Genomic DNA, 22,308 nt, shown 5'->3' with positions numbered 1-22,308 from the left:
GTAGGTCAGGGGTGGGCTTGCCTGTGCACCAAGCCCCGATTGCCACCTGTTTTTGTAAATAAAGGTTTATTGGAATATAGACAATTGAATGGGGATGAGCGTACCAACTAGCTCCTGGTGTCATTGTGGGGATTCAAGGAGTTCATGTGTGTATAGTGCTCAGCACAACCCGTGCCATGTAACTGTTAGCTGTTATTATTAAGATCTGTTCTGGCTCTGAGACTCCAACTTTGGCTGCTCAGTTTGTAGGCAAATGATGCATAACATCTTTTAATATGTGACCTCAGCCAGATCCAGGTGTGGGGTATTCTACAGGGCAGATGATGTGGTTTTTCTAACAAATCAATGGCATGAAAAAGATGGAGGCGAAGGAGACTTGAAAGATAGCAGTTAAAATGCAACGTGTGGCTTTTATTAGGGTCCTGAATTAAGTTAGTTTACTAACTGTCAAAAAAGACACCTTTGGGGAAATCTGAATATGGATTGAGTATTAGGTGAAATTAATAAATTGTTTATTTTGTTAGGTGGGATGAAGCATGATATTTATGTAAACTAAAAAGCCCTTATCAATTAGAGATGCATATTGAAGTACTGAGAAGTGAAAAGACATGATGTCTGCTATTTAGTTCAAAAGATTACAGCCAAAAACAAAACAATAAAACAGGCATATATGAAACAACACTGACAAAATGTTGGTAGTTGTTGAAGCTTCATGACAAGTGTGGGGGGGAGGGTGTTCATCAGACTGTGCTGTATTTTATATATGTCTGGATACATCCATAATAAAATTTTTTTAATGTGTCTTTAAAAATAGGCTGACCATTTTGAGTTTATTCTTGTGTCCGGTGTAAGTTGGTGGTCTAGTTTCATCTTCTTGCAGGGGTCTGTACAGTTTCCCAGCACCATTTGTTAAAGAGACTGTCTACTCCATTGTATGTTCTTACCTCCTTTGTCAAATATTAATTGACCATAATGGTGTGGATTGATTTCTGGGGTCTCTGTTCTGATCCATTGGCTTATATGTCTGTTCTTGTGCCAGTACCAAGCTTTGATTACAATGGCTTTGTAGTATAGTTTGATATCCGGTACTGTGATCCATCCAACTTTGTTCTTTCTCAAGATTGCTGTGGCTATTCGGGGTCTTTTTTGGTTCCATATAAATTTTTGGAGTATTTATTCTAGTTCTGTGAAGTATGCTATTGGTATTTTAATAGGAATTGCATAGAATCTATAGATTGCTTTGGGTAGATGGACATTTTAATTATGTTAATTCTTCCAATCCATGAACATGGTACATACTTCCACTTGTTTGTATTTTCCTCTATTTTTTTCCCCCAACCTCCTATAGTTTTTCTATTGTAGGTCTTTTATCTCCTTGGTTAAGTTTATGTGAGAAATGATCACCTGTTTGAATTCAAATAACAGGACTCAGAGACAGAAATATGGCGAAAATGAGACTTTTAATACACTCTCCAGAGTGGGTGTCCCATCCGGTTATACAGGCCCACCTGGGGCAGCAAACATTGCCCATTTATTCAGTCCTTCCTCCTGTTCCTCATTGGCTGAGCACCATAGGGGTCACCTGTTTCCTTATAGATCACCTATGTCTTGCTGCCTCTGATTGGGCCATTTAAAAACAAATTGGGCTGAGGCCTTCTCTAGCTGCCTCCACCTCCTCCTGTCTAGCTGAGGCAGGCCCCTCAGGGGGTTTCCACCAGGATGCTGGCCCCCATGCACAGTTCTTTGTTCTTACATCCTCTTTCCTCCTCCCTACATTCTGTTTGCCCTGGGGAAATTCAGCAAATTCCATCAAAAGCCGACCATGCTGGAGACGGATCACAGAGGTCCATTTCCTACAGTTTATTCCTAGATATCTTATTTTTTTAAAAATGGGATTGTCTTTTTAAATTCTCTTTCTGAGAGTTCATTATTGATATTTAAAAATGCCATCGATTTCTGGGTGTTGATTTTGTATCCTGCTACTTTGCTGAATTCATTTATTAAATCTAGTAACCCTGAAACACCAATCAGAAAGAATATACACTGAGTGGCCAGATTATTATGATCTCTGAACACATAATAATCTGGCTACTCAGTGTATATCCTATATAATAAAAGGCTAATATGCAAATTGTCCCCTCTACCAGGAGTTCGACCAGCAGGCAGGCCGGCCAACCACCCATGTCCCCTCCCCATGGCCAGGCTGGCCGGACCCCACCCATGCATGAACTCATGCACCAGGCCTCTAATATATATATATGTGTATACACTGAGTGGCCAGATTATTATGCATTCAGAGATCATAATAATCTGACCACTCAGTCTATGCACCCCTATGTTCATAGCAGCATTATTTACAATAGTTAAGATTTGGAAACAGCCCAAGTGACCATCAGTAGATCAATGGATAAAAAAGCTGTGGTACATTTACAATAGAATACTATCAGCTGTAAAAAAGAAGGTTCTCTTACCCTTTGAGACAGCATGGATGGACCTGGAAACTATCATGCTAAGTGAAATAAACCAGTCATAGAGAGACAAATATCACATTGAAACAGGAATTTTAAGGGTAAGATAGGACAGGTTTAGGAAATATTTGAAATTTTGGAAATTGGGGGGACCATGAGGAAAGCACAGGGCTGCAGAGCAGCAGAAGGTATATTTCCATAGAATGGGGGAGCTGGAAAGCTGCAACAGGTACATTTCCATAGAATGAGGGAGCTGGGAACAGCAAAAGGTCTATATTTACAAAATAAAGAGAAGGAAGTCCTTCATTCAGAAGGAAAGGAAGAAAGCCCAAAGGGAATAGGAAAACAATAGGGAAGGAAGGGGGGGGGGGCGGGGAAGAACCTTACCCATCCCATGTGAAGTTCAACCTTTGAGCAAAGGAGTTACTATAGTAACCAGTCCAAGGGAATAGTGACCAATCAGAGGGGATATCAAGGCATTAGGATCTGCAGCTTTTATAAGCCATAGGGAAAAGGAACTATGTGACCCTTTCCCCCCTCTCTACTTTGGAGTCTATTCTATGGGACTCTTTCCCTCTCCCCATGTGGGAGTCTGTACTTATTCTTCAATAAATCACAAGCTTTGCTATACCACTTTCTGTCCGTGGATTCATTATTCAATTCTGGTGGACAAAGAATCCGGGTTCCAGTCCAAAATTTCCATATCTACATGATCTCACTTATTTTTGGAATCTGATGAACAAAATAAGAACCAAGACATGGAGACACAGAACACACTGACAATATCTCATGGAGTTGGAAAGAAGAGAAGAGATAAACAAAATAACTTATATGCTTACTAGAGGCCTAGTGCATGAAAATTCATGCGCTCAGGGGGTTCCTTAGCCTGGCCTGTGCCCTCTCGTAGTCCAGGAGCCCTCGGGGGATGTCCACCTGCTGGCTTAGGCCCACTCCCTGGGGGATCAGGCCTAAGCTGGCAGTCAGACATCCCTCTGGCAGCCCGGGAGCCCTCGGGGAATGTCTGACTAAAGGCTTAGGCCCGTTCCCCGTGAGGAGTGGGCCTAAGCTGTTAGTTGGACTTCCTTAGCGTTGCCATGGAGGCTCCTACCACCACCGCTGCACTGGCCAACCATGAGCCGGCTTCTGGCTGAGCAGCGCTCCCCCTGTGGCAGCACACTGACCACCAGGGGGCAGCTCCTGCGTTGAGCGTCTGCCCCCTGGTGGTCAGTGCAAGTCATAGCAACCAGTCATTCTGGTCATTCTGCCATTAGGGTCAATTTGCATATTACCTTTTTATTATATAGGATATACATAGCCCATGGACACAGACAATAGGGTGGTGAAGGCCTGAGGGGGTAGGGGCTGGACAGAGGGGGAGTAAATGAGGGGGAATGGCGAACATTTGTAATACTGTGAACAATAAAATATACATATACATATATATATATATATATATATATATATATATATATATATATATATATGTATAAAATAGGCTGACCAATTTGACTTACTGATAATCAAATGAAAAACTTTTGGGCATTAAAGAACATTATTAAGAAAGTTAAAAGACAAAAAAAAAGTCAAAAGACAGTTCACAGAATGGGAGAAAATATTTGCAAATCATATATATGGTAAGGGTCTAGTATGCAGAATATATAAAGAACTCCTAACAGCTCAACAACAAAAAGATAAACAACCCATTAAAAAAATGGGCAAATGACTTGAACAGACATTTTTTCAAAGAAGATATGCAAATGGCCAACAACCATATCAAAAGATGTTCATCATCATTAGTCATTAGGAAGTGCACACTAAGATACTACCTCACCTACTAGAATGGTCATGAAAACAACAAACCAACAGAAAATAAATGTGAGAGTGTGCAGAAACTGAAACACTCAAGCATTACGGTGGGAATATAAAACGGTTCAGCCACTGTAGAAAACAGTTTGACAGCTCCTCACAAAGTTAAACAGAATTACCATATGATCAAGCAATTTCACTCTAGGAATATACCCAAAAGAATTGAAAGCAGGTTCTTAAACAAATACTTATGCACAAATGTTCACATATAATCACAGTAACCAAAAGGTGGAAACAACCCAAATGTCCATTAACTGATGAATGGATAAATAAATAGAATATGGTATAATCCACACAATGAAATATTATCCCATATAATAAAAGCCTAATATGCAAATTGTCCCACCCACCAGGAGTTCGACCACTTGCTATGATGGGCACTGACCACCAGGGGGCGGTGTGGAACATGGTGGGCATCGGTGACGTGGCGCTGGCAGCAGGCAGCAGTGGAGGCACTGTCAGCCCTGATGGGCCCGACGAGAGTGGGACCGTGGAGGGATCGTGAAGCAGGTGAGTGGGCAGTGCCAGGTCAAGGCAGGTGGGAGTGGGGCCTGATTTCCCCGCAGACAGTGACCTGTGAGGGCAGTGGCGGGCAGGCCGCCACCCAGCTCCCAGGTGCTGAGGGAGCTGGGAAGGGGCTTGATTGCCCCGCAGACTGTGACCAGCATCCATTACAGAGAAAGGGCAAATAGCAATATTAAAATATTTCTTCTAATTATTTTCCTTTCAATGTGTACTAATCCGTGCACCGGGCCACTAGTTTGGTCATAAAAAGGAATGAAATGTCAATATACACCGCAATATGGATGACCTTTAAAATACTATGCTAAGTGAAAGAAACTCACCACAAAAGGCCATATATTGTATGATTGCATTTATGTGAAATGTCCAGAATCTATAGGCAAATCTATAGAAACAGAAAGGCTGTAAAGGGATGAGGGAGGGATAATGAGGAGTGACTGCTAATGGATATAGGGTTTCTTTTAGGATCAATGTAGTAAGAATATTTATTTAATGTGTTATTTAGCAACATAAGAAAATAAGATTATTTCCAGAAGGGATAGGCTACTAAGGAAATAAAGCTGGTACTAGGATAAAAATGATAGGGTGGGGAGAGTCTTTAGCTACGGTGTTTAGGGAACGCCTCTCTACATAGGTGAAGTTTGGGCTGAGTCCTGAGTAATGGGGAGGATAAGATGACGATCTGTATGAAAGTTGTCCCAACAGAGAAGACAACCAGATCCATGACCCAAGGACAGGAATGAGAGTGTGTTGGAAGAGCAAAAATTCCAAGGTAGTTGGCGGGGACTAGGATGCCTTAGGCCCTTGCATTTTATTCTAACTGCAATGGCAGGTTCACTGGTGACTTAGGCAAGAGCTGTTCAGTGGAAGGTGAGCAGGATAGTGTGATTGGGAGAAGAGAAAATGGGAGGAGGGGTCGAGGAAGTGGAGGCAGGGAATAGAGCCAACTATTTTAGCTGTGAAAGATCGCGTCTAAGAAGGGTGTTGCTTTGTATGACATGTTTATAAGATAATTATCTCACTGAGAAATATTATTATTGAAATGATCTCATTGAGAGAGACAAATGGAACGTCCCAGGGAGAGGGGATCCCACAGGAAGGAATTCCTTGAGTAGGGAGAGGACATGGGTGGGTGGAGAAGAGAGATCGGGACCAATTCTACATTATAGCAAAGGGGAAGCTGCTATCAAATCAACACTGTGCACACCTTAATCTTAGTGTTGTGTATGAACTATATCTCAATAAAGCCGGGGAAAGAGGAGACCTGTGGTCACTGGGCCCCGGCTAGTGGTTTCATGATGGGAAGATAAGGTTGCTTTTATCTGATTGCTTCTTTTCTCCTCAGTGACTTACAGAGTAAGAGTGTAGAGGGGAGTGCCTGGTGAAGGCTTAAAGAAAGCAGAAAATAAGGGAAAATTCCATTTGAACGGGGAGAAAGAATCCACCAGGAAAATGTAATGATTGTTGTACAGAACTGAGTGCCTGTTGGAGATTTGAGACTAGTTAGTACTGTTGTGTGATTTTCTCCAACAGTGTTCAGGTGGGGGTGCAGGGATAGGTACATGGAGTTTGAAAGTCAAGTACAGAGTGGGGAGCAATAGGCAAGGGAGGTGGGGCCGTGTGCAAAGCAGTGATTATGTAGTGGTGGACCATGAAGTCTAAGCTGTTGAGGAGGATGGTGGGGACCAGGGGGAGTGATTTATGTGCTTAACACTTAAATGGTGCATACCACGTGCCCAACACTGTTCCTATGCACTTCACAAAAGGCAAGATTACTGGCCCAGTGGAATGGGGTCACCATAAGAAGCCAAGTAGAAGTGTAAGGAGGTGGTAATTAGAGGGTGGGAGGCTAGAAGTAAATACTTTAGAGGTATGTCAGTATTGGCGCTGGCAAGGTCAAGAGTATGACTGTGGGAGACAATGACTGAGGTGGAGTCGAAGAGATTATAAAGAATTGAGAAGGTGTATTAAACATGTTTTTATTTCCTATATTTTAGAATGCTTTGACAATTTACAGGCCTTCCTAATCTGAAGAGATTACCCCTCCTGGAGATAGCAAAGGACTCCATCCATCCTCACTCTAAGGGCACCTTTCATAATCAAACCAACGAATCCAGAATCCATACCCTCCACCGGCTTCTTATCTAACTCTCAGTCCAAGTCAATATTTCCCTTGTTCTAAATCACCAGGGCCAGGTACCAGACAGCTAGAGACCACCTGATAGCCCAGAGCCTGCCAAAATTATACAAACTAGCCAAACCTAGACTTGCTCAAACTTCCCTACCCTGCTTTGCTCACCCCCCCCCCCCCCCACACCTTGCCCCATGGCAGTGGTCGGCAAACTCATTAGTCAACAGAGCCAAATATCAACAGTACAACGATTGAAATTTCTTTTGAGAGCCAAATTTTTTAAACTTAAACTTCTTCTAAGGCCACTTTTTCAAAATAGACTCGCCCAGGCCATGATATTTTGTGGAAGAGCCACACTCAAGGGGCCAAAGAGCCGCATGTGGCTCGCGAGCCGCCATTTGCTGACCACGGCCCCATGGAAACCACAATAAAGGCTCTGAGCCATGTTTTTCACTTGTTCCTTCTGATTCTTGTCCAACCCTGGTACTTCCCCATGTGGCCCTGCATGGCATGGCATGATCCCTCCTCTCAGGAAATATAAATATTAAATACTTTAAATGGCAGTGGCCTTTCCACATAGTTCCTCATTCACCTCTATAAATTAAATCTCAGGTACAATCAAAACAGGAGGCTCAGTTACAAGAGGCCAAAATGTTGGGTGGATTGTCTCTGCCAGTGTTGAATTTGACACGAATTGTGAAAAGGGGAATGGTGAAGAATACAGGAATCCAGATGCTAAAATAATTCAGGAATGAGAGGGAGAGTGACCAGGAGGTTGGTGGATAAAAGCAGCGCGAATGGCGGTGTACTGGACCGGTCTGATGGGATGCATTTCAGAGGACTGAGATTGTGAAGAAGAAAATGGCCACGGGGAGCAACGAGGACATCTATTCTACCCTGATGTCCATGGAGCATGAGGAAGAAATTGGTTTTGCTTAAGGAGGCTGTGCTATCCTCAGGGAAGACAGACACGTTTTGGTGAAGGCAAGCAAGAGAAGTGAATGTTCAAAGAAGGAGGTGGAGGTGAATGTTCAGAGAAGGAATTTGCTGAGGATGGACCAAGAATTCTAACGGTCACAGGGCAGTTTGGGAGGCCTGTTAGCGGTGGGTGACTGGGAAAAGATTAGAGGAAAAACAGGAAATAAATACAGGGACAAGCATCATGGACATGATGAATTCCAGGACATTTGATGCTTTTTTTTCCCCATGCAAAATGAAAAAATACACATAATATTTACCATTCTGAATATATTTAAGTGTATACAGTTCCATGGTATTAATATATTCATAATGTTGTGCAACCATCACCATTATCCATCTCCATAACTGTGTTCATCTTGCAAAATGGAAGCTCTATATCCATTAAACACAAATTCCCTATTTCCCTGCCCCAAGCCCCTGGCAACCACCACGCTACATTTGGTCTCTCTGATTTTGACTACTTTAAGTATCTCATATAAATAGGATCATACAGTTTTTGTCTTTTTGTCACCGGCTTGCTTCACTTAGCACAATGTCCTCTAGGTTTATTTATATTGTAACATTCCCTTCCCTTTTTAAGCTGAATAATATTCCATTGTATGCGTGTGCACATTTTGCTTATTCACTCATCTGCTGATAGACACCTGGGTTCCTTTCACATTTTAGCAATTGTGAATAATGCTGCTATGAACATGGTATACAAACAATCTCTTCAAGCTCTTGCTTTCAATTCTTTTTGGGTATATGCCCAGAAGTAGAATGCCTGGATCATAGAGTAATCCATTTTTAATTTTTTGAAGATCCAGCATACTGTTTTCCACAGGGGCAGCACTGTTTTACATTCCCACCAACCATGCACACGGGTTTCAATTTCTCCACATCCTTGCCAACACTTGTTGTTTTCTAGTGGGTTTGTGTGTTTTTATGGTAGCCATCCTAATGGGGTGAGGAGGTATGTCATGGTTTTGATTTGCATTTCCCTAATAATTAGCAATATCTTTTTATGTGCTTATTGACATTTGTATATCTTCTTTGGAGAAATGTCTACTCAAGTCCTTTGCCCATTTTTGAATCAAGTTTGTTTTTCTGTTGTTGAGTTTTAGGAGTTCTTAATATATTGTGTGTACTAATCACTTATCAGATATATGATTTGCAAATATTTTCTCCCATTTAGTGGGTTGCCTTTTTACTCTGTGGGTATTGTCTTTTGATGCACAAGATTTTCATGGAGTCTAATTTGCCTATTTTTCTTCTGTTGCCTGTGTTTTTGACGACATATCTTTGCCAATTCTAGCTTTATGAAGTTCTTGCCCTGTGTTTTTTTCTAAGAGTTTTACATATTACATTTCAGTCTTTGATGCAGTTTTAGTTAATTTTTATATATGGTGCTAGACAAGGGTCCAACTTGTTTTTTGTTGTTGTTGTTTTTGTGTGTGTGGATATCCAGGTTCCCAGCACCATTTGTTGGAAGGACTGTCCTTTCTCCATTGAATGGACCTGCCATCCTTGTCAAAAATCATTTGACCATGTATGCAAGGGTTTATTGCTGGACTATATTCTGTTCCATTGTCTCACTTTATGATAGTACCACACTGTTTTGATTACTGTAGCTTTTAATGAATTTTGAAATCGGGAACTGTGAAACCTCCAACTTTGTTCTTTTTCAAGATCGTTTTGGCTATTTAGGGTTCCTTAAGATTTCATATAAATTTTAATATAGGTTTTTATATATCTGGGAAAAAATAGCATTAAAATTTTGATAGGGATAGCATTGAATCTGTAGATTGCTTTGGGTTGTATTGACACCTTAAAAATATGAAGTCTCCACCTCATGAATAAAAGGCAGCAGGAAAAAGAGGAAAACCAAATTATGATATGGATTAACTCCATAAAAGAAGCCATAGGCAAGAGTCCCTAGGAGCTGAGTAGGGTTGTTGAGGATGGGACATTGTGGACTTCACTCATTAATAAAGTCTACAGGAGTCAGAGCTGACTCAATGGTGCTTACACACAATTCACAAATATGGATGTGTTTCCATTTATTTGTGTCTTCTTTAATTTCTTTCAGCAATGTTTTATAGTTTCATTATACAAGTCTCTCACCTAAAACACAATTCCCGTGTGTTTTATTCTTTTTGTTGCTATTCTAAATAAAATTATTTTCATAATTTCCTTTTCAGATTATTTATTGCTAGTGTATAGCAACTGGTTTTTGTGTGTTAACTTTGTATCCTGCTACTTTGCTGAATTCATTTACTAGCTATGACAGGAATTTTTAGGGTTTTCTGCACATGAGATTACATCACCTGTGAACAGAGATAATTTTACTTCTTCCTTTCCAATTTGGCTGCTTTTATTACTTTTCTTTGCCTAATTGCTCTGGCTAGAACTTCTCGTACCATGTTAGCTAGAACTGGGGGAAGTAAGCATTCTTGTCCTGTTCCTGATCTTAGAAGAAAAGCTTGCAGTCTTTCACCATTGAGTATGATGTTTACTGTGGGTTTTTCATATATGGCTTTTATTATTTTGAGGAAGTTTCCTTCTCTTCCTAGTTTGCTGAGTTGTTTTTCTCATGAAAGAGTTTTGAATTTTGTCAAATGCTTTTGCTGCAGCAATTGAGATAATCATGTGTTTCCCCCCTTTAATCTGTTAATGTGATGTATCACATTGATAGATTTTTGTACCATTCTTCCATTGCAGGAATAAATCCCACCTGGTCAGGGTGTATGATCCTTTTAGTGTGCTGCTGGATTTGTTTTGCTAGTATTTTGTTGAGGATTTTTGTAACAATATTAATTTGTTTAAATTTAATAAATCTTTATTGTTCAGATTATTACAATTGTTCCTCTTTTTCCCCCCCATAGCTCCCCTCCACTTGGTTCCCACCCCACTCTCTGCCTTACCTCCCCCCCCCCCCACTGTCCTCATCCATAGGTGTACGATTTTTGTCCAGTCTCTTCCCATACCCCCCACACCCCTTTCCCCCTGAGAATTATCAATCCACTCCCATTCTATGCCCCTGATTCTATTATATTCACCAGTTTATTCTGTTCCTCAGATTTTTAATTCACTTGATTTTTAGATTCACTTGTTGACAGATATGTATTTGTTGTTCATAATTTTTATCTTTACTTTTTTCTTCTTCTTCCTCTTCTTAAAGAATACGTTTCAACACTTCATATAATACTGGTTTGATGGTGATGAACTCCTTTAGCTTTTTCTTATCTGTGAAGCTCTTTATCTGCCCTTCAATTCTGAATGATAGCTTTGCTGGGTAATCTTGGTTGTAGGTTCTTGCTGTTCATCACTTTGAATATTTCTTGCCACTCCCGTCTGGCCTGCATAGTTTCTGTTGATAAATCAGCTGACAATCATATGGGTGCTCCCTTGTAGGTGACTAACTGCTTTTCTCTTGCTGATTTTAATATTCTCTCTTTGTCTTTTGCTCTTGGCATTTTAATTATGATGTGTCTTGATGTGGTCCTCTTTGGATTCCTTTTGTTTGGGGTTCTGTGCGCTTCCTGGACTTGTAAGTCTATTTCTTTCACCAGGTGGGGGAAGTTTTCTGTCACTATTTCTTCAAATAGGTTTTCAGTATCTTGCTCTCTCTCTTCTTCTGGCACCCCCATTATTCTGATGTTGGTATGCTTGAAGTTGTCCCAGAGGCTCCTTACACTATCTTCAAATTTTTGGATTCTTTTTTCTTTTTGTTTTTTCCGGTTGAGTGTTTATTGCTTCTTTGTATTTCAGATCTTTGACTTGATCCTTGCATTCCTCTAGTCTGCTGTTGGGTCTCTGTATAATATTTTTTATTTCAGTCAGTGTATGTTTAATTTCTAGTTGGTCCTTTTTCATATCCTCACTAAATTTATTGGCCTTTTCTAGGAAATTCTTGAAAAACCTTATAACCGTTGTTTTGAACTCTATATCCAGTTGTTTGTTTTCCTCCATTTCTTTCGCTTTGATCTGTTTCTTTGTCTCCGCATTTTGGCTGCTTCCCTGAGTTGGTAGAGTAGCTTTGTGTGCTAGGTGTCCTATATGGCCCAGTGGGTCGGCCTCCCAGTTACCTGAGGTGGACACTCTTGGTGCACCCCTTTGTGGACTGTGTGCTCAGCCTTGTTGTAGTTAAGTCTTGATTGTTGTTGGTATCAGTGGGAGGAGTTGACCTCCAGGCCAACTGGCTGTGAGGATCAGCTGTGTCTTCACTGGGAGAACTTCTGTGCTGGCAGTCCTCTCTTCGCGCCCTCGCGCACGCGCCTCGAGACCTCTGCCTTTCGCGGCTCCCCTGAGTTTCCGCCTGACAGTCCAGAATCCCCCTGTATAAGCCTGGGTCCCTAGGGTCTCGCCCGGAACTGGGGTTCAGTGCAGTCGGAACTGGGGTTCAGCACAGTCAGGAGCTTTTGTCTCCTTCCCGCTAGAGAAAGCCAGCCAGGCACTCAGCCGCCCGTGCACGTATCTCCGTACCTCAGCCTTTTGTAGCTCCTCTGATTCTCCGTGTGCTTTCCTCTTTCCTTCTAGTTGTAGAATTTCCACTCAACCAGCTTTCCTGTGGTTCTGGATGATGTTCGTTTTGTCTTTTAGTTGTAGTTTTGAAATTATTGTGCGAGGCAGCAGTTTAGGTGTTTACCTTTGCCGCCATCTTGGTTTCTCCCAACAATATTAATTTTTGATATCAGGGCAATACTGGCACACAGAATGAATTAGCAAGTGTCCCCTCTTCTACAATTTTTGGAAAAAGTTTGAAGATTGGTATTATTCTTTAAATATTTGGTAGAATTCAGGAATTTCTTTGCTGGAAGAATTATTGAATCAATAATTCTACTCAGATTTTCTATTTCTTCATAAAAAATTTCTGAGGGGATGCCTGGCTGTGTTGCTCAGTGGTTGAGCATCAACCTATGAACCAGGAGGTTATGGTTCAATTCCTGAGCAGGGCATATGCCCGGGTTGTGGGCACAATCCCCACTGTGGGGCGTGCAGGAGGCAGCTGATCAATGTTACTTTCATTGATGTTTCTATCTCTCTCTCCCTCTCCCTTCCTCTCTGAAATCAATAAAAATATATGTACAAATTTTTTTCTGAGGAGGCTTCTGGGCATAAAAGAAAATTTAAGAGTTACTATGCTTTGATTACTATTCACTTGATTAAAGCAGCAATTTTATTTATTTTTATTTTTTAAAAATAAAGCTATTTTTATTTTATTTATTATTGATTTTAGAGAGAGGAAGGGATAAAGAGACAGAGAGAGAGAGAAATCTGTAACCTGGGTATGTGCCCTAATAGGAATCGAACCCGCCACCTTTTTGGTGTATGTATGACGCTTCAACAACTGAGCCACAGAGATCAGGGCTAAAGCAGTGAGTTTAAATATCTTGTGTCTCATAAGCTTAAAACTTCAGTTTAAAAATAGTTATCTTGCCCTGGCTTGTGTGCCTCAGTGGTTAGAGTGTCGGCCTGTGCACTGAAGGGTCGTGCGTTCAGTTCCTGGTCAAGGGCACACACCTGGGTTGCAGGTTTGATCCCTGAACGGTGGGGGCGCATGTGGGAAGCAACTTCTTTTCTGGCGTAACATTGGTATCCCAGGCCCATCTTCATTATCTTTACTCCAAGATATAGATTCAGATACTTTCCAAGGCTTCCTGGTTCTGTTTGCTGTGGAATTGTATTTGGGGCCAAAATCTATGTGGTTTGGACACGCAGATCACTCTACTTGACACTGGGGGTGATAACGCAGCAGACCCTTTAGAGGCAGGCTCAGAAAATATACGTTTTGAAAATGTCATGGAACCATACAATTATTTTCAAGTTAATTCCAATCTAATGGTTCTTAAATAAATCTTGTTCTAATATAGAATAACTAGAAGCCCAGTGCACGAATTCATGCATGGGTGGGGTCCCTTGGCCTGGCCAGCAATCCAGCCAATCAGGGCCTTCTGGCCAGGGGGAGGAACCACAGGAGATTGGCCAACCAAGGGTGGTTGGCCGACCAAGGGCGGTTGGCTGTGGAAGCGTCTGCCCCCTGGTGGTCAGTGTGTCATCATAGTGACTGGTTGACTGGTCATTCATGCTTAGGCTTTTATATATATAGATTTCTTTTTTTTCTTGTCTTTTCTGAGATACCAGCTCCCCTTATCGCCCAGTGTACAACATGCTTTTTCTAACTTTAACAGGCCATGCTGTACATTGCAACACTGGCCAGTCAGGTCCCGGAGTCCTTGCCTAGGCTGGGCTGCACACTCCCCGTTTGCTTCCGTGATCCTGTTTTCCCACAGAACTAGTGCTGCTTGGTGTCTTTTTGCCATCAGAAGCTGGGACTAATGTGTTTACTCTCCCTGATGGAGAAAGTTTCCAAAATACGCCATCGGAAGCCAGCGATGACCATGGTGTGAGCAGTTAGGTTAAGTAATATCAGCTCACTGGGTATCAATGACATGACTTTATTTTTCCAGTAATTGCTACCTACTATATCTTCAAACCATCTGACTTCCTGCTTCTCAGCAGGCTCCCTTAATGATGCACAGTTCAAATCTGTCATTTGTCCACCGATAGCAGTTGCTGAGACAGTATCATTTTGGTTAAGACTCAGACTCATTGTATGTTTTCAAACTTCAGGCCTGGTATTTCACACCAAGCTGTCCCTACCACATTAGCTTCCCACCCCCAGGGCAGAGTAGATTCATGGCTCCAGGGGCTTGGGGTGGGGGTGTGGTCTGCTCTGTCTCCCTCCGCTCTTCTCCTTGCATGAGTGCTCACTGGGGCTCCTCCTATTTGTGGGTCATACTGTGACAAAGTTTCTGTCTCCTGTGAGCCTTTCTGCTAATCAAGCTTGATTTTTGCTGGTGGCAGAAGTAAATAGCACTCTGTGGCAAGATGGTATTAGTCTTGGTTAAGTACTCTAGATTTAGAGTCTAGGGCAGTGATGGCGAACCTATGACACGCGTGTCAGCACTGACACGTGTAGCCATTTCTGATGACACGCAGCCGCTGAGGCGGCTGCATGCCGAGGATGAAACATTTGCTGCTCCTGAGGATGAAACATTTGCGAAATAATGTTTTTTCCTCAAAGTGACACACTACCCGAGTTATGCTCAGTTTTTTGGCGAAGTTTGACACACCAAGCTCAAAAGGTTGCCCATCACTGGTCTAGGGGAAGGTGGGTAAACAGTTTAGTTAAGGCCCACAGCAGGTAGCTGGAAGTTACAGGATAGGCCCGGGGCATCTGGCCAGGCTTGTAATTGGAGGCGAATGTATCAGCCCAAAGCAGAGGCAGAGCTTCTGGAAGACCAGAGTGGGAGGGTGGGCAGCAGAACCATTGCTGTCCCAAGGGTGGCCGGCTTGGGGCTCCGGGCAATCTGGGTCATGAGCATAGCCTGTCCCTAGGTTCTGCCTCAACTCAGGTCACCTTCTGCCATCAGGAAGGGTAAGCACTTCAAGAAAGGCCCCGCCTTTTGTGGGCCACTAGCTCTTGAGAGATTGACAGCTGGACCTGGGCTAGGGCATGTGTGTGTGTGTGTGTGTGTGTGTGTGTGTGTGTGTGTGTGTGGGCTTGAGCTATTGGATACTGGGGAGCAAGCATTGTCTGACAACCTTCTATATACATCTCAGTGTCTTTTGTGGTTTTTATTATTTTTTTTTGCATCGTTTCCTTTGAAGTCTTTTCACAATGGCTTTAACAAACTTCCTGCAAACAAAGTATCTGAAACAAAACATTTATTTGAAGATACTTCCTCAACAAATAAACCTTGAGATCCCAATAATAGCTAATGTTTAGTATGCACTGTGCTGTGAGTAACATCTCATTTAACCCCATAACCATCCCATAAAGTCAAAAAGGCTATTCCCCCTATTTAATAGAAGTCAGGAAAACTGCATGAACTTGCTAAATTTGTGGCGACCACACCCATACTTAGCAGGACAGGATTAGATGATGTTCCATATCCTTCCATCTCTGATGTTCTGGACTTTAAATTCTCTTTTGGGTTTAACTCCTTTCCTATAACAAATATACTCTATGAGCATGTATGTCTATGGAGAGGTGGACAGATGTTAGACACAGAGTTCTCATATTCTTTTACATGCTTTGATCCAACAAACAGTTATTGAGAGCCTACCTGCGCCAGACATCTCGCTGGTGCTGGGGTGCAGAAATGAGTGAGAGACGGCCACTGCCCTTGTGGGACGAACTTACCACTGGATTTCTTTAGATCCAGGCCGATTGCTCTTAGAGCAGGGCTTTTAGGGCCTGGCTCTGATTTGTATTTTTCCTGCATGCCCTATTTTAAAGAACAAATAACTAAGTAAAACATAAACATCATTATGTAATACCTTTACACTTAGATACCCAAAATTTGAAAGTTTAAATGAAAAGTAAAGAAATGTAAATCTGTAATATTTTCATTGATTTTCATGTGGTAGAGAGAAGAGTGGGCTAGGAATCAGGAAGCCCAAACCAGGCTGTTTTGTTCATTGGGCAAATCCGTGAACCTCTCCGGACCTCGGTTTCCCCATATGCAAATCACCACAACAACAACTACTCTGTGTGTCTCAGAATGTTGTGAGGAAAATGCTTCACTAAAAGGAAGCAATTTTAATTACTTGTAAAATGAAGCAGCTTAGTGACTTATCCTGAGGTTCTTTGGTTTTATATAGTTTGGGCTTTAGAGAGAGAGTGAGGTGATAACCTGAGTGATGCAGGAGAGCGAGCTGGCAGTCTTCAGGGACAGCTGTTTAAGCACGAGCGCCTCACGCCCTCAGCCAGCCCTTGATTACATCCGGATGTCTATGGAACTGGCTCTGATCCCTCAAACAGGAAGCCCTCAAACTTCATGTGGCCAATGATTTCACTGGAGGAACTTTTTCTATGGGGCTTATCCCAGAAGACAATCTATAGAAGGTCTTCTTCCCTTTTTCCACCCAGTGGTTGTCTGAAAAAATGAAGGAAAGCAGAGACGATCATTCCTATTTGGAAGTCGCACACTTGGCTTTATGGTGGGAATCCTAGGCTACAACTTTGGAGGCAGAAGAGGCCTTTCTTGTGGCATCCACCAGGTGGCACCAGATCCCCAATATACTCAGCCCATTCCAGGGGCCACAGCTGAAGACAGGCCTTGGAAGGCAGGGGGAGAAAGAAAAGGCTTTGGCTCTGGGTTGTAGGTGGGGAAACAGATGGATACAGATACATGCACTGACATGAGAACAGGTTCAAAGTCAATGTAACAAGCCCTAAGCAAGAAAGCTCACACAAACAATGCAGTGCTGGCGGCCAGGAAGAAGGCGGGGTGGGTAGGTGGGTTGCAGGGGCTCAGGAACCGCGGGCTGGAAGTGCTGAGTGCAGCGGCTAGTGGGGTGGAAGGTGGACGTCCCGGGAAGCAGCTCCCTGAGTAAGCCTGACGGGGCCCCTCCCTCCTCAGTAGTGGTGGGGACTAGACTCTGGGAGACGACTTAGTTCCTACCCCAGAAGTAGTGCAGGGCCCAAGGGCCAGGGGCCGGGGAAGCCTGAGCTGTGAGGGACTTGAAGGCCAGAAGGTGGTGGAGTCTTAGGAGCAGCAGGCGCGAAGGTGCAGGTGTGAGGGCAGACAGGAGTGTGAGGTGTGAGGCTGAGGCCGGTGAGTGCGGAGGAGGGATGCAGAGGGAAGGGCAGGGTTCTCGGCCCCTGGGAGCCTTGAAGAGATTACCAATCAGGCCCTAACCGGTTTGGCTCAGTGGATAGAGCGTCGGCCTGCGGACTGAAGGGTCCCAGGTTTGAGTCCAGTCAAGGGCATGTACCTTGGTTGCGGGCACATCCCCAGTAGGGGGTGTGTAGGAGGCAGCTGATTGATGTTTCTCTCTCATCGATGTTTCTAACTCTCTATCCCTCTCCCTTCCTCTCTGTAAAAAAAATCAATAAAATATATTTAATTAAAAAAAAGATTACCAATCAGAAGAATAAGCCAGAAACTACAGGGACTGATTCCTTAGAGGGGATAGTCTGACGGGGGTAATAAGATGAGGGAATGGGAACTGGGAGTAGGAATGAGGGGCGGGACACTTGCCCGAGTCTGGCTCTCAGAACCATTGTGATGCTCCATGTATCCTTCACACATCCACATATAAACACACAGCTAAAGCCCGCGAGGACGCAGGGGACCCCGAGGTGGATATAAGCAGTGAACCCGACCGCATCCCAGATGTGTAACCACACTGATAGGAGTGGAGAGAAAAAGAAAAGAACCGACCTGAGTAACCTAGGAAAACTGTATTCTAACTGGACCCTATAACTTCAAAGACAAAAGGAAATCAAGTACCGTGATCTAGTTAGTACATGCGTTTCCCACAGGGAGATGGGTTACAATTCTGACATTACTCTGTGGATATGCTAACACTGAACGGATAAGTCACGCTGCGGACAATGAGGGCGGTATTAGCACTGCTGGAGGAAGAAGTTACCAATGAGGAAGGGGAAAGCCAAAGTGAACCTCATAGGCTGGACTGAGTCAGAAAATGCAGGATCAATCCAGGGTTTTTTAGCTAGATAGATATACAGACGTGGTTATGCGTGTGGGTTAGCATGGACACATGTATTCCCAAGCTCTGTCCACTGAGAGAGACTAGAAGCAGTGAGACCCCAGTGGCGATGAGCTGCTTGGCTTCTAAGGGAAGGGGACCAAAGTTCTGCTCTCCTAAAACTGCCCTTTTGGATATTGGGAGATTGATCTTAAGCTGGTTATTAAAAAACAAAAGACTCAGAAGGAACCTTTGACCCTCCCTCTTTCCTGCCTAAGAGATTCGCATGGAAAGGCCTGTTGCAGGAAGAAAGTCGCAGGATGCCCGCCTCAGCCTGACCTGAACTGAGCGTGATGGATGGGAGGGCTGCAGGGGGAAGCCAGGTGGCTGGGTTACCCCCAGGGCATGTTGTTTCTGGGTTGCCTAGCAAGAATTTATCTGCTATGAATGTTCCACAACTCCTCAACCTGCCTAGTTTCTTTGAAATCTCAGCCCCCTGAACCCCACTTCCTCCTGTACTCAATTTTACCTTAAGGTCTTTGGGAATTTTCATGCTTCTGTGAATTCCCAGTGCATACATGTACAAATTTGATTTTCTCCTGTTAATCTGTCTCTATTAAGTTTTATTTTAGCATCATTCTCTGATAAAAGGAACCAAGGCTCTTTGGAGAAATAGTTGACTCCAAGGTTGAGGCAGAGAAAATACAAGATAAACCAGGATATCTTGTAATGCCAGAAAGTAAGAACATGCTTTAAAAAGGATGGGGGCATGTTTAAAGGACAGAGTCAACCTGAGGGAACTAACTCCCAGTGGCCAAAGTTGAAACAGTTTGAGCAGCAAAATAAATAATGATGGTGTTGAAGTATAACTCATATAATAAAATAAATGTCCATCATTCTATTCTGATATAAATAATGAATGAATGAATGAATGAATGAGGGAGGGAGGGAGGGAAGGCGGAGGCAGGTCATGGGAATCCTCATTACTAGTAAGCAGACACCGTGGTAATAACTTGTAAATGAGAACCACCGGTGGGTGCTGAAGTTGAGGAGAAATAGGACGTTTGCATATTCTCAAACCATCTCCTCTGAGATATTAATTATGAAGGGAAAATTGGAAATTTTTCAGTGGAGGAACTCAGCAGACAGCTCTTTAGTCAAGTTTAATCACCAGTGGTAAGACCCACGACAGCATGTACCCTTGCTAAGAGGCACCGAGCACGCCACGCCGCTCCTGTGGATTTCTTGCAGATGCATAACCTCATCCTAATCGTGAGAACACATCAGACAAACCCACACCGTAGGAGGTGCTAGGAAACTACTGCCCAGAGTGTCAAGGTCATGGCGATAAGAAGAGACCTCGAGGACTGTGGCAGATTAGAAGAGACGAAGGAGACTGGCTGAATGCAGCGTGGCGTCCTGGGATAATAAAAGGGCATCAGGCAGGAGCACCGGGCCAACTTCCACGTCCTGCTCCTGTAATTGTGCGGGTTGCCGGGTGGAGGTTACCACTGGAGGGAGCTCGGGAGCATATATGGGGGAGCTCTATTTAGTTTTACAGATTTCCCTTCAGTCTAAAATTATTTCAAAGTAAACATTAAAAAACAACACTGGCTTAGGATGGCGGGCAGGGGACAGTGTCCCAGGGTCTCTCCTCTCCACCTTGCCCCCATGCTCCAGCCGGAGCACCCATGGTTTCCTTTGTTGGTGCCACATGATGCCGACGCTGAGATGAGCCTGCCAGCCGTCCTCCAAAAGGCCTGGTGCCAGACAGCCCGAGTTCTGACGGGGACGTCTGGTGCCAGGTTCCCCTCAGGGCCTCCCTTTGCGCACCCCTGCTCCATGTGGTCCCTGCGGCTTAGAGGCCCAGAAAGTCTGTGTAGAACAGAAAAAGCTCATGCTACTCCCTTGGTCAAAACTCTCCGAGGGCTCGGCATCTCACTCAGAATGAAATCCAAAGCCAAAGCTGTGTCCTGGCCACGAGACCCCACGTGACCTGCGCCCGCACCTCTGTGTTCAAGGCCCACTTGCCCCTCAGCTCACCGTGCTCAGCCACTTGCCCTCTCACGGGTCCTCTGGGAGGCCAGGCACACCCCTCTGAGGACCTCTGCACGTGCCCCCTCTGCCCAGAGAGCTGTCCCCTTCCCTCAGGTCTCCGCTCAGCGGCACCTCCTCTGGCAGGCTCCCCCCGCCTACTTCCGTCTCCTTTGTGGCTCTTGTCACACCTGACATCATGCATGTGTGAGATCTGGGTTTTGCCCGGGGCCGGCTGTGTAGTGTCCCTTCCTGGACCAGCTGGTGCCTGGCTCCTGGATGGCTCAGCAGCTCCAATGGAGTGTGTGTGTAAGTGTACATTTTGTGTACGGAGTGTGTGTGAGTGTGCGTCTCTGCGGAGGGCAGCCCGTTTCCTGCCGTGACCACTGCCTGGGCGCTGCCAGACCTGCCAGCTAGATCCAGGACAGAAGAGGGGTCACTCCCTAAACCCCTCAGAGGTTGTCTGACTCCTCCCCGGTGCCCCACGGAGCCCTGGTTTGTGCTGGTTCCCGGCACAGGCCGATAGTCGGCCTGGGAAGCATGATAGGCGGTTTCCCCTTGTCTGGGGCAGGCCAGGCCCCAGACCCTATCCCTCCTGCCCTGTCCTATGTACCCCCAGCACCTGCCGTGTGGTGCAGAGGGTATCATGACTTCTAGTGCCACCTGGGACATGCCTCCTATGTATGTTCCCTTAATACACTCTTTTTTGGAGCTATACAAGTATGCTCACATTGTGGACATTTATTGAGCCATACTCTTTCACTTTGTGCTCTTTTTTTTTGTACATGTTACATTTTTAAAAACTTGTTTATTGTCTTTACTGGGGTGCTTAGTACACTCAATGTGATGATCGAGTTGTGTCTTCCCCTGCTGTCCCAGCCCTGGGACATGTTCCCAACCATCTGCCCGTGTGCGCATGTGCTCTGTGCTGTCTCCCAGCCCCGCGTCACGTGCAGCGCCCGCTCTCCCCTCCCGCACCTGCACAGATACCCCATGCGGGGGCAGCCCCGGCCCAGGGCTCCTGAGTGATCCTCAGGCCCCGGCCCAGGGGCAGCGTGTGGCCCCTGAGTGCGTGGACTCATCCTGGGAAGAAAACTAGCCCCTGGAAGGCAAGTGCACCGTTTTCTGGTGGGGGTGAGGGGGGAGATGTGAATTTTGTACTTCGCGTAGTAAAAGTAATGTGACCTCATTTTATCCCTTAAGCCAGCGATTTTCAGCTGCTGTGCCACAAGAATTTTTAAAACATGTAATACCTGACTATTTAGCTAGGGGCACTGATCTCTTTTCCCTTCGATTGTCAAATAAAACATGACAACAGCCAACACATCCATCGCCATCTGGTGTGAATGAATCAAAGTTATACCCTTTTTTGTCAGATCGGCAAAAAATATATATTTTGGTGTGCTGCAGAATTTTAGTAATTAGTTTATGTGCGCCAGGAGATGAAAAAAGTTGAAAATTGCTGCCTTAAGCTGATAATGTGGGACACATTTGTAGCTTAAAAAAGAGGAGGGGGAGGAGGCAGAGAGAGAACACAGGGTCTGCTGTGACCCTTGAATGAGGACGGTCCTCCGGCAGCAGCAGGCAGTGGCCCCGGCTCCAGCTGCCCCTCTTGCCCAGCACCTACGACTGGACTGGCTCTGAGTGCCTGAAAGTCCCTTCCTGATTCTGCCCAGGCCTCAAAGTCACAGGCCTGCTGGGCCTCACCAGCTTGGAGAGTCTCCTGGCTTCGGGACCTTTGGGTTTCTCTCCTGGGACAAGTCACACGGCCTCTTTCTGGGGAGGGGTGAGGACTGAAGGAGCACTGCTCTCACGGGTCAGCAG

Source organism: Cnephaeus nilssonii (assembly GCF_951640355.1).
Source record: "Cnephaeus nilssonii genome assembly, chromosome: 10".
In the NCBI taxonomy this organism is placed as follows: Eukaryota; Metazoa; Chordata; class Mammalia; order Chiroptera; family Vespertilionidae; genus Cnephaeus; species Cnephaeus nilssonii.
The sequence above is the reverse complement of the archived record's forward strand: the minus strand, read 5'-3'. Positions refer to the sequence as shown.